General features: G+C 38.7%; 1 pseudogene; it reads right to left on the bottom strand.

Moving 5' to 3' along the window:
• Positions 1-6,123: 6,123 nt before the first annotated feature.
• LOC107149513 lies at positions 6,124-10,102 on the bottom strand (annotated as a pseudogene).
• Between the last annotated feature and the right edge of the window lie 4,604 nt (positions 10,103-14,706).

Genomic DNA, 14,706 nt, shown 5'->3' on the forward strand with positions numbered 1-14,706 from the left:
TAACTGTGCTATTCTATCTCCTGGTGAAATCACTGATATACCTCTTGGAGAACTAGCTATAATTTTTATTTCACCTTCACAATCGGGATCAATTACCCCAGGACTTATCATAAGTCCTTTTAGAGTAGAAGAACTGTGTCCTAACAATAAGCCTACTGTTCCTTGGGGAAGAGGTCCTTTTACTCCTGTGGGAATAATTTGGACTCCCATCTCTGGAGTTAGTACTGCTCTGGCGGAGGCGCAGATGTCCAACCCTGCGCTCCCGCTGGTTTGTCTGATGAGAGATCTGATGGATAATGTGTCCTGGGCACTACCCTGATGGTGTTGCTGGGTTCCTCCAGTGCCCCGTAAATTTGTGGTCGTGGGCCCCAGAGCATTGGGCCCCCCTGTCCATTTTTTGGCAATGGAGCCCGATGCCTTTCTCCACAATATCGTGGGTAAACACTTGGTCCTTGTCCGTTTTTTGATAATGGAGTACCCTCTATGGTGGTTTGAGAACGGCATTCATTAGCCCAATGTCTCCCTCTATGGCATCGAGAGCAAATACCCGGTGTTCTACCCCTTTGATACCTAGTTTTGTTAAACCCTCCTCCTATGGGGCAACTCCTTTTAAAATGTCCTGTTTGTTCACAATTTTAGCATGTTTTTGTCCTGGCATCTAAGGCCTGTTGTACTGAAGCTGCCAAGACTTGCCCTTGTTCATTAACGTCTCTATATAATTTAATATATGTGTTTAAATCTTCATGTTTCCATGGTCTAATGACCTCCCTGCACCCTTTGTTTGCTTGGGCATAGGCTAGCTGTTTAATTAATGGCTTTGCTTGCTCTGTATCCCCAAAAACTCTGGTAGTTGTTTGAATAAGCCTATCTACAAATTCAGCATAAGGTTCATTAGCTCCTTGTATTACCTTAGATAATTGACCTTGTAAATCTCCATGTCCTTGTAAAGTCTTCCATGCCCTAACCGCATCTGCAGCAATTTGTGAGTATATGGCAGGATCATATCTAATTTGTTGCTGCTGATCCTCAATAAGGTCCTCTTCCTAACAACATATCTAGATTTCTCTGAGGATAACTGGCTGCTGCATATCGCCTAGCTGTCTCCGTGCAAAATTTCTCATTGGTAACCTTCCATAACAAATATTGCCCTCCATTTAGCACAGCTTTACACATACTAGCCCAATTTGCTGGCATCATGTCCAAGGTGGTAATGGATTCGACCATGCTTACAGTGAAGGGTGCTTGGGGACCATAGGTTGTTACAGCCTCCTTTAACTGCTTCACTGTTTTGAAATCTAAAGCACGGTGAATTCACTGCCCTCCTGCCTGCTCAAGTACAGAGCATGCTAATCTTTGAGGTCCTGTCTCATGATCCCATCTATCAACTACGGGGGTTGGGGGCCCCATAGGTGGAGCTGTTGGTTGGACACTTATGCCCTCTGGTGATAGAAAGGTGTTTGTAGCAGCCTCCTGTTATAACTTTTTCCCTGATAGTCCTTCCTCCTTTAAATTTTCTTTCTCTGTCTGACGAGCTTGAGAGACCTTCTCTTTTGCTTGATCTAACATGATTTCTACCATAGTCTGAACCTCTAACAATTTACTTAACACTCTTTCGGTTTGTTTTTTACTAATTTCTGATCCCATATTTCTACTATAAAGATAACACAAAACAAATCCGAAACAGAATGAAACCAAAACTGAACAAAAATGCATTGTATCAATTTTCCTATTTTCTTGAAATGTATACTCGTGGTCTATTTCTATCTCTATCTCAGGAACGAACAACTTCAAACCTTGAGCCAACCATTTTCCCCAGTTTGCCTGAGAAAGTTCTAGGGACAGGCAGCTTGAAACAAAAACAAAAGAAATCAAAACAAGAACACATTGTTTTTTGAAATGGTCACCCATTCTCTCGCCTTCCCTCAGGGGCGAGCAATTTTACTTACCCCCAACCTTCAGGCATTCCCCTCATGGGCCACCAAATGCCGCAGTCTGGCTGGACACAAATCACCGAGCCGCCACAAAGCACTTGTATGTGCAAACAGGAAACTTTATTGCCTGAACTCCAACAGCACTCCACGCACACTCCCTGGGAACTCTCCCGAACGCCACCCACGCAGCTCCTCTCTGGCACACACCACACACCAACCGGTACTCCCTCCACCAGGCTGCACGCGCACTCACTCTCGGAACCCCGCGAGAACTCAATGGGAACTCCAAAGTAGCGGGTGCCCGAGGAGGACAGCAGGGATCTATATACAATTGAATCAATCCAGCATCATCTTAATGAGTCGCCTCTCAACCATTACTTCTGGCAAAATGCCAGGGGCCATTCTGACTTGGCTGTGGCTCTCAACATATACATGCTACAACATGGATGAACTGAAAACCATGGTCCATAAGTAAGACAGTTACAAAAAGACAAATACTCTATGATTACATTTATATGAGATAGAGTACAAGAAATTATGTTAGATGCTAGGAGCTGAGGTTGTGACAGGGAAGGAATAGGAAGTCACTGTTTAAAGGGTACCAAGTTTCAGTTCTGTAAGATAAAAAGGGTGAAGGAAGTGGATGATGGTAAATAAATATTTTATAAATGTACTGAATACCACTGAACTACACACTTAAAATAGTTAAGGTTGTAAGTTTTATACTATGTGTATTTTACCATAGTAAAATAATACATTTTTTAATAGTCAAAAAACTAAGGCCCAAGTTCATAACATTAGGCAACTACAAATTAGAGAGAAACACACAATCTCACTGTCTTGAAGTGCAAAAGTCAGTAGGATTCACTATGAACTTGCCTCTCTAGGCATCAAAGTAACCACAATATTTGGAAAAATAAAAACACATACCAGAAAGAGAAGACAGTCAGAGAAGAGTATCCCAGAGTCTGTACATAAGCTCTGCCCAAATGTCTGCCAAAATGCCACTTCTTAATCCATGTTTACATTGGATGAACTCTAATCAGCCCAGATAAGGTTAAAAGAACTGAACTAAAATTTAAGCTATTACTGTTCAAAATGAAAATCACATTTTTAGTTTGAGCTGAACCAATTACTTATATTAATTTTATTGATAAAACCAATAAAATTAATATACGTAAAAAAACAAAATAATAATAAATTGATATAACAAAAAATGACATGGCAGGTACCTCTCTATTTCCCCATTAAAGCAACAATTAAGCTGACAAAGAATGTTAGAAACAACATTTTCAGAACTCTAGAATCTAAAAAGCTACAAAAACCAAAGGAACACTTAATAAGAAAAGAAGCTATTAAATTTTTATAAGAATGTTGTGGCATTTTAACCCATTTACACTTACCAGCTCAGGCAGTGGCCCAGAAGGGGGAATGTGGATCTTATTCTCAAAAAACTCTTTTGACCCTTGGATTCCTGAGAAATCTTCTCAGGAGCTTGTCTTTTTCTTTTCTTTTCTTTTCTTTTCTCTTTTTTTTTTTTCTTTTTTTCTTTTTCTCAGATGCTTTTGGAATTTCTCATTGCAGAACTGTGATGGAAATATAAAATTGTGTAGCGACTTAGAAAACCAATTTGGCAGTTCCTTAGAAAGTTAAAAATAGATTTTTGATGTTACCCAGCAATTTCACTGCTAAATACATATGAAAACACATGTTCCAACAAAATCTTGTACATGAAAATTTCTAGTAGCAGCAACCAGAATAGCCAAAGGTGAACACAATCCAAATGTCCATTTAATGAATGAATAAACAAAATGTGGTATGCCTATATGACACGACATTCTTCAGCCATCAAAAGGAGTAAAGTACTTATACATTCTACAACATACTTGAAATTTGAAAACATCATGCTAAAAGAAAGAAGCTAGACAAAAAAAAAAAACACATGTAGAATTTTTCTATGTATATCATATATCCAGAGTAGACAAGTTCATGGAGAAAGAATGCAGATTAGTACTGATGAGAAGATGAGGGTAGAAGTGAATGGAGAGTGAGTCACTAGTACAAGTTTCCTTAGGTGATGAAAATGTTGTAGCATTATATGGTAATGTTAACACCACATTGTAAATATACTAAATGCCCAAGAATTGTACTTTAAAATGGTTTAAATGATGAATTCTATGTCTTACAATTTTGACCAATTTAGGGCTAGGGATATAGCTCAGTTGGTAGAGTGCTTGCCTCACATGCACAAGGCCCTGGGTTCAATCTCCAGCCCCGCAAAAACCCACAAATATGACCAATTAAGCTAGGCACAGTGGCTCATACCTGTAATTCCAGTAGCTCAGGAAGATAGCCACTTCAAAGCCAGCCTCAACAACTTAGCAACCCTAAGTAAAATACAAAAAAAAAAGGCTGGGGATATGGCTCAGTGATTAAGTGTCCCTGGGGGGGAAAAAAGGCACAGTGGCACACCGTAATCCAAGCAATTTGGGAGGTTGAGGTAGGAGCACTGCAAGTTTGAGGACAGCCTCAGCAACTTAGCAAGATCTGTCTCAAAAAATAAAGAGGACTGAGATATAGCTTAGTGGTAAAATGCCCCTGGATTCAATCCCCAGTACCAAAAAAAAAAAAAAAAACAGCCTTAAATTTCCATGTGGTCTTTTGCCAGAAAAGTAGTTTTGTGGGCCTGTTTCCCATTTGTAAAACAAGATCAGTCTATGGCAATGCACCTAGGGCTTTCCCTTTGTAGAAGCTCTGGGTGTGGGTAGGTTTAAAGGGGAATTTGGCCTCCACTGGGCTCTGGACACACAGCTCTGCACCAAGCTACCAATTGAAGTTACATTTTTCTTTGTTTCCTATGCTGTCTCTGAAGCTCTGAATTGGAACAACTGGTCTTACAGAGGGGTTTTTAGCAACCCTGGATTCCAGGGTCTATTGGTGGAGCCCACTGGTTTGTCCTTTTGACATGTGCTCCCGTGGATCCCAGTAATCAGTCAGACTGGGTTATTGGCTCTAATGATTAGCAATTCACAAAAAGGTCTTTTTAGGGAAGTTTGAATTGTGCTCCTTGCTTCAGGATCCCTAGGTCACACCTGGCTTAAACTGTGGGAACTCTAAAGATGCTTCTGAGCTGAGACCTCTTCTGAGGTAGTATTTGGACCATTTTTCCCCCACACAGTGACTTTCTGGAAAAGCACTTGTAAATAAAAGAGGACTACGCACAGAGGGAGAAATGCCTTTATACAAATGAATGCCTTGACTTGGGACATCAGGGCCAATAAGGAAGGATACCATTCATGATGAGAGCTGTCCATTACACTAAGCACAAAGCATACACTGGACTCAGCTCTGTGGTATTGTTTGATCTTCACAGATGAGGACACTGAGGCTCCCAGAGGACCCAGGTCACATGGAGAGTAGTGACAGGGCTGAGTTCTGTAGGTCCAGCCTTTCTAGATCCCTTGAGGCCTGATGTCAGACCTATTATCACAGGCCCTAGAGAATAAGGTGGCTGTCACAAGCCACCTTTATCAAAGAGTGTGGGTGGTGAATTTAAGATCTTGTCTCATAGAATAGCATTCAAGAAAAAAAAAATCTTTAAAAAATTTTACACAATGGAATCTTTATTTGAAAATTATCTTCTGCGTAAATTTGATCTAGAAAACCAGAGAGTGGTTACTTGGGACCCCTAGGGTTCCTAGAACACACTGCTTTAAGGCTACTTAACCAGGAGGTTGATACTTAATGTGAAAATTTCGGGGGGTACCATGATGCTTAAGGCTCTGGCTTTGGGTTTGAAAGAACAAAGTGGGATTATAGCAGATTTATTTCAGAGTTGGTCAGCTTGGGGAAAAACGGGTATCAGGATTCCAGACCTGCCACAGACATTGGAGCACAGTCTCTGTCCAGTGTATTCCCTGCCTCACTTCACCATCTGGCCAGCAGCCAAGGCTTGCCATTCTTGGGGTAGAAAACTTATCATCACCATCTAAAAGTTAAATAAGTTTAATCTTTAAAGATGTGGATTATAAGATTAAAATCTGTAGCAATTCTTCCTTTTTTCTTGCCCTTATAAAAGGCATCATCTGGTGTCTTCTTGTATCAACAAAGATAGATTGTTCAAGTTCTGATCCTGGTATAATATCAACAAGAGGTCTGTATGCTGACCCTAAAGCAGGGATTAGGGAATGATTCACAGTGGAATCATCAAACTGACCTTCTTCTCATAGATGTCAGGGATCACTCATACTGGGGACATGATCATGAACACAGTATTCTTACCAAACAGCTGTAACTTATACTGGATGAGCTGCTCCCAAAACCCAGGCCTGCTAATTGACACCCTGTTTCTAAATAAAATACAAAAAAAAAAAGGGCTGGGGGTGTGGCTCAGTGGCTAAGTGTCCCTGAGTACCAGGAAAAAAGAAAAAGAAAAAGGCACAGTGGCACACACTGTAATCCAAGCAATTTGGGAGGTTGAGGCAGGAGCACTGCAAGTTTGAGGCCAGCCTCAGGAACTTAGCAAGATCTGTCTCAAAAAATCAATAGGACTTGGATATAGCTTAATGGTAAATTGCCCCTGGATTCATTCCCCAGTACCAAAAACAAAAACAAAACAAAACAGATGATGGGCTGGCTTTACATGGTCCATGCGTGGCCCTACAGCAGGGACATGGCATGGTACTTCATGATGTAGGCAAGGCACAAAGCCCAACTAAGCAGCTCATGTCAGCAGCAAAGCGTAGCACTGTATAGCCCTGCTTTATTTCCACACTGTGGATATGTTGGAGATAGGGTCAAAGAAGTCATAGAGCTGCACAATGGATATATCAGCCACAGGCACCTGTGTGTACTAGATATCCTCAGAGAAGGTATTTACATCTTCTACCAAGATGTTGATGACTGGGGTGATCTGGTTGCTGGACAGCAAGAGCTGGTTGTTGGCAGCTACACCACTTCTAATGTACAGGTTTCTGATGATCTGTTAAAGCCACTGATTGACGGATGCCAGAACTGAACCTGGAAGGCACGCACAAAGGGGCACTATCTCCAGGTTGTGTTGTCGGCAGTTGACAACACATGAGGCCTACATTTTTCTGCAGACTGTGTCCATGGAAAACTCACAAGGATGTTGTGAGCTGGGAATGGTAGCACAGATCTGTAATCCCAGCAACTGAGGAGGCTGAGGCAGGAGGAAGAAAAGTTCAAGGCCAGTCTCATAAATTTAGCTAGATCCTCCACTTCTCACTGGTGGAAAGTGAGGCATAGATGAGAGGACTTGTTTAGGGCCACACAGCAAGGTCTTTCTGTTTCATTATATATAAGGAAAATCAACAACACTGAAAAGCATTGTTTAAATTCTCATTATAAAAATGGAATAAAATCCATGAGTTGACAGCTGTGAGTTACCTTCAGGGGTGAGCCAGGTAGGTTTCCCAGAGAATTGGCACAGGAACAGGCTTCTTTTCATCTTGTCTTTTCAAAGATGTTGGAGGCTTGATCCTCAGTGTGGTGACAGGAAGTGGTAGGCCATTAAGAGATGGAACTTACTAGGTTTTTAGGTCAAGTGGGGACATGCTCTTAAAAGGGAATGTGGGACCCAAATTTCTCTTTGATTTCCTGTTTGAAAATGATATTGTTCACTCCCATATAATCACTCCCTCCACCCACTATGGGGCCTTCACCAGTCCCTGTGCCATGTTGTTTGGACTTTCAGCATCCAAAACTATAAACTAAATAATCCTGCTTTCTTTACAAAATTAGCCTGCCTCAGATATTTTGTTATAGCATCAAATAGCAAACTAATACACCTATATGCTGAAATCTATAAAACATAGATGAGAAAAATTAAAGAGGACCAAAATAAATGGAAAGATATCCCATATTCATGGATTGGAAGATGTAATACTGTTATCAATACTCTCCATTTATCTATAGATCCTGTATACAATATCTACCAAAATTCCAACTTTTAACAACATGAATGAAATGAGTCTAAAATTCAAAAGAGACACATAATAGTACCCCAAAAAATTTTTGAAATAAAAGAACAAATTTTGGAGATTAACACTTTTCAGCTTTAAAATATACTATAAGACTACAGTGATCAAGTTAATACATAAATATAAAGTAGACATAAAGATCAATGGAATAAGTTGAGAATTCTGGTAAAAATTCATACATGTATGGTCATATAATTTCCACAAGAGTGCCAAGGTAATTTTATGGTAAAAGAACAGCTTTGTTTAAAATATTGCTGGGACAACTGATATCCAAGTGCAGAAGAATTCAACTTCTCATATCAGGTACAAAATTGAATGGATTAAAGAAGTAAAAGTATGTTTACCAAAGCAAAAACAGGAGTAATTTTTATGACCTTAGATTAGACAATGTTTTCCTAAATATCACATCCAAAAGCATAAGCAACCAAAGAAAAATAAATAAATAAGTGAACTTCACACACAAAAAAATAATGTTCTGCAAAGAATACCATTAAGAAAATGAAAAGATAACCCACAAAATGTTAAAAAGTTCTTTGCAAATAATATATCCAACAAGGATCTAATATTCAAAATAAAGAAATAACTCTTACATTATTTTTAAATAACTCCTACATTATTTTTAAAATTCAATATTTTAAATGGGCAAAGGATTTGAATTGAAACTTTTTAGGATGGCCAATAAGCATATGAAAAAAAAAATGTTCTACATTATTAGTAATTAGAGAAATGCAAATCAAAACCACAATGAAATATCACTTCACACTCTGTAAGATGGTTCTAATAAAAGGGGAAAAATACAGCAAATCATAAGGGTTGATGAGGATGCAGAGAAATTGCAGCCTTAATATATTGATATTGCTGGTGGGAATACAAAATAGTGCACCCAAGGTGGAAAATAACTTGACAGTTACTCAAAATGTTAAACATAGGGTTGTCACATGGCCTAGCAATTCCTCTCCTAGATATATATCTAAGAGAATTGAAAATAACTTTTAATACAAAAATCATACAGGAATATTCACAGTGGCATTATTATATATATATTCATAATAGCTAAAACGTGTAAACTCAAATCTTACCAGCTGATAACAAGCAAAATGTTGTATAATCAGTCAACAACATTTTATTGAGCCAAAAAAAGGAATGACTAGTTTGTGGGACAGCCCAGTGGTAGAGTGCTTTTCTGGTATGTGGAGGTCCTGAGTTTGGTCCCCAGTACTTTAAAAAAAATGAAGAACTTTGACTTACTATTATAACATGTATAAAACCTGCAAACATCATCATACTTAGGGGGAAAAAGTCAAACAAAAAGAATCACATATGACTCCATTTATTGAAAGGTACAAAATACACAAATATAGAGAAATAGAAAGTATATCAGTGCTTGCCAAAAATGTGGGGAATGAACAATAAAAAGTGACTACTAAGGGGTACTGAATTTCCTTGAGGGATAATAAATATGTTTTGCAATTAGATAGTGATGATAGTTGTACAGCTCTGTGAATATACTAAAAATCCAAACTAAATTTTTTTACATCTCAAAATGGTTAATTTTAGGACATGTGAATTATATCTCAATTTTAAAAGTATTTTTAATACCATTGACAAGAGCATAAGAAATTAAGGAAATAATGATGCTTTTTCTTTATAAAAGAAAGCCTATAGTCCAATTGATTCAATTAAATTACTGGCATCGAGAAAATCTTCCAATCTAACACCTTTATGTATGATCCAGTTTTAAATAAATATTCTCCTGATGTTGTTATAATTTATTTTTTATATTTTATCACCTTTCCCAATAAAGTGGAGGAGGAGAGGATTTGAGTTGACTTATTGCCTTACTATCAACTGAATTATGATTTTATTTGTAAATAAACATATCTGTGAGTCAAGTGAATCCTTACTAATCTTCAAAGATATCTAGAGTAACTCAAAATTATACACTATAGATAACATGTTTGCTGTCTGCCTGGCAGCCTGTGCATATTATCAGAGATTACTCCTAAACAAGTCATGGTGATATGGCCCCACTTGTCCGCTAGTGGAGGTAGAAAGTGCATCTCTTGCTCCTGCCACTTCCAGCATTTCTGGGAGATTGCTAATGCGGTGCCCACAGGCATGCTCCACAATAATTTTCTGTGCATCTTCTGCTTTGCCTGCTGGTCTCATCCTTGTAGCACTGCTTCTTTGAGATGACTCCTTTGAAGATAGCTGTTCAACTGAGCATAATTTCACCTGAGTCTCTGTTCATATCTCCTCCTCCAACCTTGGAGAGGAAATAATGCTTCCCCTCAATTTCACAGTAGAGTAACACTTTTAAAAAACTTTATGAAAGATCTGAGGATGAGAACATCTAACACAGAATGTACTTTGTACTAGAATGACTTTCAGAGATAATAGGGCCAAATGTGTCCTTGAATCTATGCCTGACTCTTGCCAGGGATCTGTGAAGTAAGAGCCACTCCACTACCCCAGTGGATCTGCATGTGAGCATATGCCTCAGATTTCATATTCAATACCCTTTCTGTCCTAGAAAAAGAAGAAAATTCTCCAACTAAAGCAACTAAAATATACTTTTTTCAGTAAAAACCCACCTTACCCATCATACCCTTTCCATAAATTACTTTTTTGCTAGCAATTCAATCAAGAGATGATGAGGATCTAAACAAAAGTAATAATAGAAAGGATTAAAAAAAAGGTAGAAAATGCAAAACTGTAATCTGGCATGGTGGTGCACATCTGTAATCCTAGTGACTTGGGAGGCTGAGGCAGGAGGATCACAAGTTTGAGGCCAGCCTCAGCAACTCAGTGAGGTCCTAAGCAAATTAGCAAGATCCTGTCTAAAAATTTTTTTTAAAAAATGAAAAGATTGGAGATGTGGCTCAGTGGCTAAGTACCTGGCTTCAATCCCCTGTACTAAAAGTTGAAAAAGAGGGAGAGAGAGAGAGAATGCTAAGCTGTAATTAACAAAAGGTAGTGATCAATTAGAAATTGGAACTGAAAAAACAGAAAGTGAAAAAAAAAGACTAAAAGCTGAGCACAGCTGGGAGTCTGTTTAAAAAAGTGTTTGTATATTTAAAGTTTTGGGTCATAAAGTCAAAATAAGGATGAAGTCTAAGTGCTTTATGTTCTCATGTAAACATGAAGTCCAGAGGTAGAAAGAAACACAGTTTTCATTGAATTCATAGTCATATACATGGTCTTCTGTCAGGGCTGTACAGTAGAACTCTTAGGAAAAGAAGCCAATTAACCTAGATAACCCAGCTCTTAGACTGCAGAATCAAGTGACTTCCAGCACCAGTTTTGTCAGTGCCCAGTGTCGTACATAGTAGGACTTCAGAGAACTTAGCAAGGAAACCAGAGACCCAGCAGAGGTGTCCTTGCCAAAGTCTGTGCAAAGACCAGAGGAAATTTGGATTCTATGGGCCTATGGTAGTAGGGAAACTATAGGATTATCAGGAATTGTGGGAGGAGAGAGAAAAAAGAATCTAAACTTCAGTGTCTCAGGGATTCTTAACCCTGTTTTCACCACAGATATGTCTGTTGAAACCAACCTATGGACCTCTTTTAAAAATGAGGATTTTTAAATACGTCAAATAAAGTACATAGGATCAAAAATATATATTATACTTAAATAAAGCTAATAATTTTTTAATTTGTGACATAAGTAAGCTTTCTTATTAACGCTAAATAAGTTATTTTTAAATACTCTGGTTTGAAGTAGTGGAAGTAGTGATGTATATAAATGATACTTTAAGATCTATGGTAACTTTGATATGCTAAAAGATATCTGAGATTTCCACTGGTGACAGTTGTAGACATTGCTAATACTACTGCTTTGTTGCCTAAATTCACAATGGAAGTAAATTATAAATTTTAAATTGAGGTGTATGAAAATAAGAAATTAGTTAGATCATTTATTATAATGGCAAACCATCCTAAGCAATTCTGGTGGCATTGCTGTATTAGATAACAAGATAATGATATAAATTCTGGCTGAACTATTAATTTTCAAATGTTGTAAAACCTAGTACATGAAAATAGGACAAGGAAAATATTAAGTGTGTAATTTTCAAAGGTGAATTCATTTCCCTATACAATTTTAGGGTAGGACAGAGAATAAGATACTGAGGCTCTTGGTTCATTGTGACAATTGTCTTGTTGAACCCTTTTTAAGTCAATATATCTTTGAGGACCCAAGAAGGGAGAAAGGCCAAATAAACTTTTCCTCCTTTAAAAGTGTTCTTGTCAGATCTTTTGGTCTCCACAGTGAAAAAGCTAATACAGGATGGGAACAATTGAAAGGTTAAAGGGCCAAGGTGCTATAAACTTCTGAAGTTTTGCCTTTTTTCTTCTAATATTCTCCAACAAACTAAGAGCAATTCTTTTCTCACTTTTCATTATATTCTTCATTACATTATATTGTTCACTGTTCACTTTAAATACCATATTTTATCCATGGTGAGGAGAGTGTCTCAGTGTCTCTCTCTCTCTCTACTTCCTGGTGCCATGTCCTGAGCTACTTTCCTCCATGTTGCAAAAAAAAGCAAGCAGCTTCTCAGCAAGGTGGGTGAACAAAAACAATAGGGGGATTTTACTGGAATTTAAAACTGGACATTCAAAGTAGATCAGGAACTCAGGAAGCTGGATCTAATAAAACAAGGAAGAAATCCCCAGCAGCACAGCCACTGCCACTGCAGGGCCAGAAGCTCCAGGCAGAGTGGTCCTTCTGTGAGCATAGTAGAGGGATAAGGGAATTAAAGGAACCCACATTTTGGAAGGACTTAGGTGTGTCTGGGTACAGAGCATTTAGAGATCAAAGAAATTTCCCAACAAACTTGAAGGACAGCTGCACAATATCCCTGCGCAGGGAAAGAAGCCGCCATCTCTCCAGGTAGCGTGAGGAAGACAAAGGAATATACCATTTTGCAGCTGCAGCACTGGGATAGTGGAGGGGGCCAATTCCTGACAAATCTGAGTTTGGCCCAAAATACAGGCCCAGTAAACACATACTGCATGACATAGAGTGTGCTTAAGTGATTAAAAGAAAATCAAACATGGAGAGATTTACACAGGGAACAACTGGTTGTGGAAATCCACGCAGCTTTACCCATCACCTCCAATTCAATTACTTACCGCACCTGCTAGGAGAGACACCTGTGGCTAAAACTCAGAAGGGCAGGGGTGGAAGAGATTGGAGACTGAACCTGACACCAGGAAATGTGGGGTCAGAAGGTGACATAGGGGAGTAAGAACTGGGTTCCCCACCACACAAGTGGAAACCAGGGGAGTTCCCTGGGGGAGAGTCTTCCAGCACGGACCAGCAAGCACTAGGCACTGGGGGTGCGCTGATTATCTCCAGACCAACTGGCATTCAGCAAAGAGCCTGGAGACTGCTTAAGCATAAACCCTGCCTCCAGGAATTCCACCTATGGGATTACCTCTCTCACTCCAGCAGTCCAGAGGGTGCAGCATCACACTCCAGAAGACCCCCCACCTAAAACTGCTAAGAAGAGAAACTGAGAATCTATTGAACTCTAATGGAAATAGTTCCTTAACTTTTCATCAAGATATTTTTTTTTCTTTTTCTCTATTTAAATGTGACCTTAATGGCACTTGAACACTTGCATACATTCAATTTTCTTTCCCCATTTCTAGCATTTTTGAAGCCAGTTATTTTTCATGGATTAGTTTTGTGTGTGTGTGTGTGTGTGAAGTAGGATGTTTAAGTAGTATATTTTAGTTTTGTTTCTTATTCTTTTATTTTTATTTAATTTTTGCTTTATATATATTTTTTCTCCTGTTTCCCTTGATTCTCTATTCTTCTGCTAATAGCACCATTTGAAATGATAAACCCTTTGCAAACTCGCTGTTTCTATGGTAAGCAATAACTGATTATATCATTTCTGTTTTCTGTGATAATTAACATTGGAGATGTCATAATAGGAAATATTTGGTTTAATGCTGTATACCATTTGCATTGGTTTTTGTTATTAGTTGTCTCTCCCTAAACAGTGAGGTACTGCAAACCTTCAGGGACACTATAAATCCACAGGGTAGAAACTCTACTGCTTCAGATCCATACTGTTAGAAGGGTAAACACACAAACAACATGAAAAAGCAAGGGAAAAAATGGCCTCAAACAAACCAAGATACTACAATGACAGAATCCACTGACACCACAGTGGAAGAAATGTCAGAGAAGGAGTTTAGAATGTACATAGTTAAACTGATTTGCAAAGTAAAAAATGGTTTAAAGAGTGAAATCAGAGAGAAAATACAGGAAGTAAAAGATCGCTTCAATAAAAAAAGCATAGATTCTGGGGGAAAAAACAAGCAGAAATCCTCAAAATGAAGGAAATAATAAACCAAATTAAAAATTCAATAGAAAGCATCACCAACAGACTAGACCACTTGGAAGACAGAACCTCAGGCAATGAAGACAAAATATATAATCTTGAAAATAGAGTTGACCACAGAGACAGAGAGAAGATGTTAAGAAACCATGAACAGAACTTCCAAGAACTATGGGATAACATGAAAAGACCAAATTTAAGATTTATTGGGGAGAGAGGGAAGATGGCGGCGAGGGGAGTGCATTGCCCCCGTGTGCTGCTTCACTGTGTGGGAGTATGACAAGTCAGGATGGCTAAAGGCTTTCTTGTTAGGAATTTCCAGCAATAGTGGGGTGCTCCAGAACCTGGAGGAAGGATTTCCATCCCACGAGGATCGGCTACGGGGACTCAAACGCGAGAGGTTTGTCGCACGGAGGG

This window comes from Marmota marmota, unplaced genomic scaffold (genome assembly GCF_001458135.2).
Source record: "Marmota marmota marmota unplaced genomic scaffold, marMar, whole genome shotgun sequence".
NCBI lineage: Eukaryota > Metazoa > Chordata > Mammalia > Rodentia > Sciuridae > Marmota > Marmota marmota.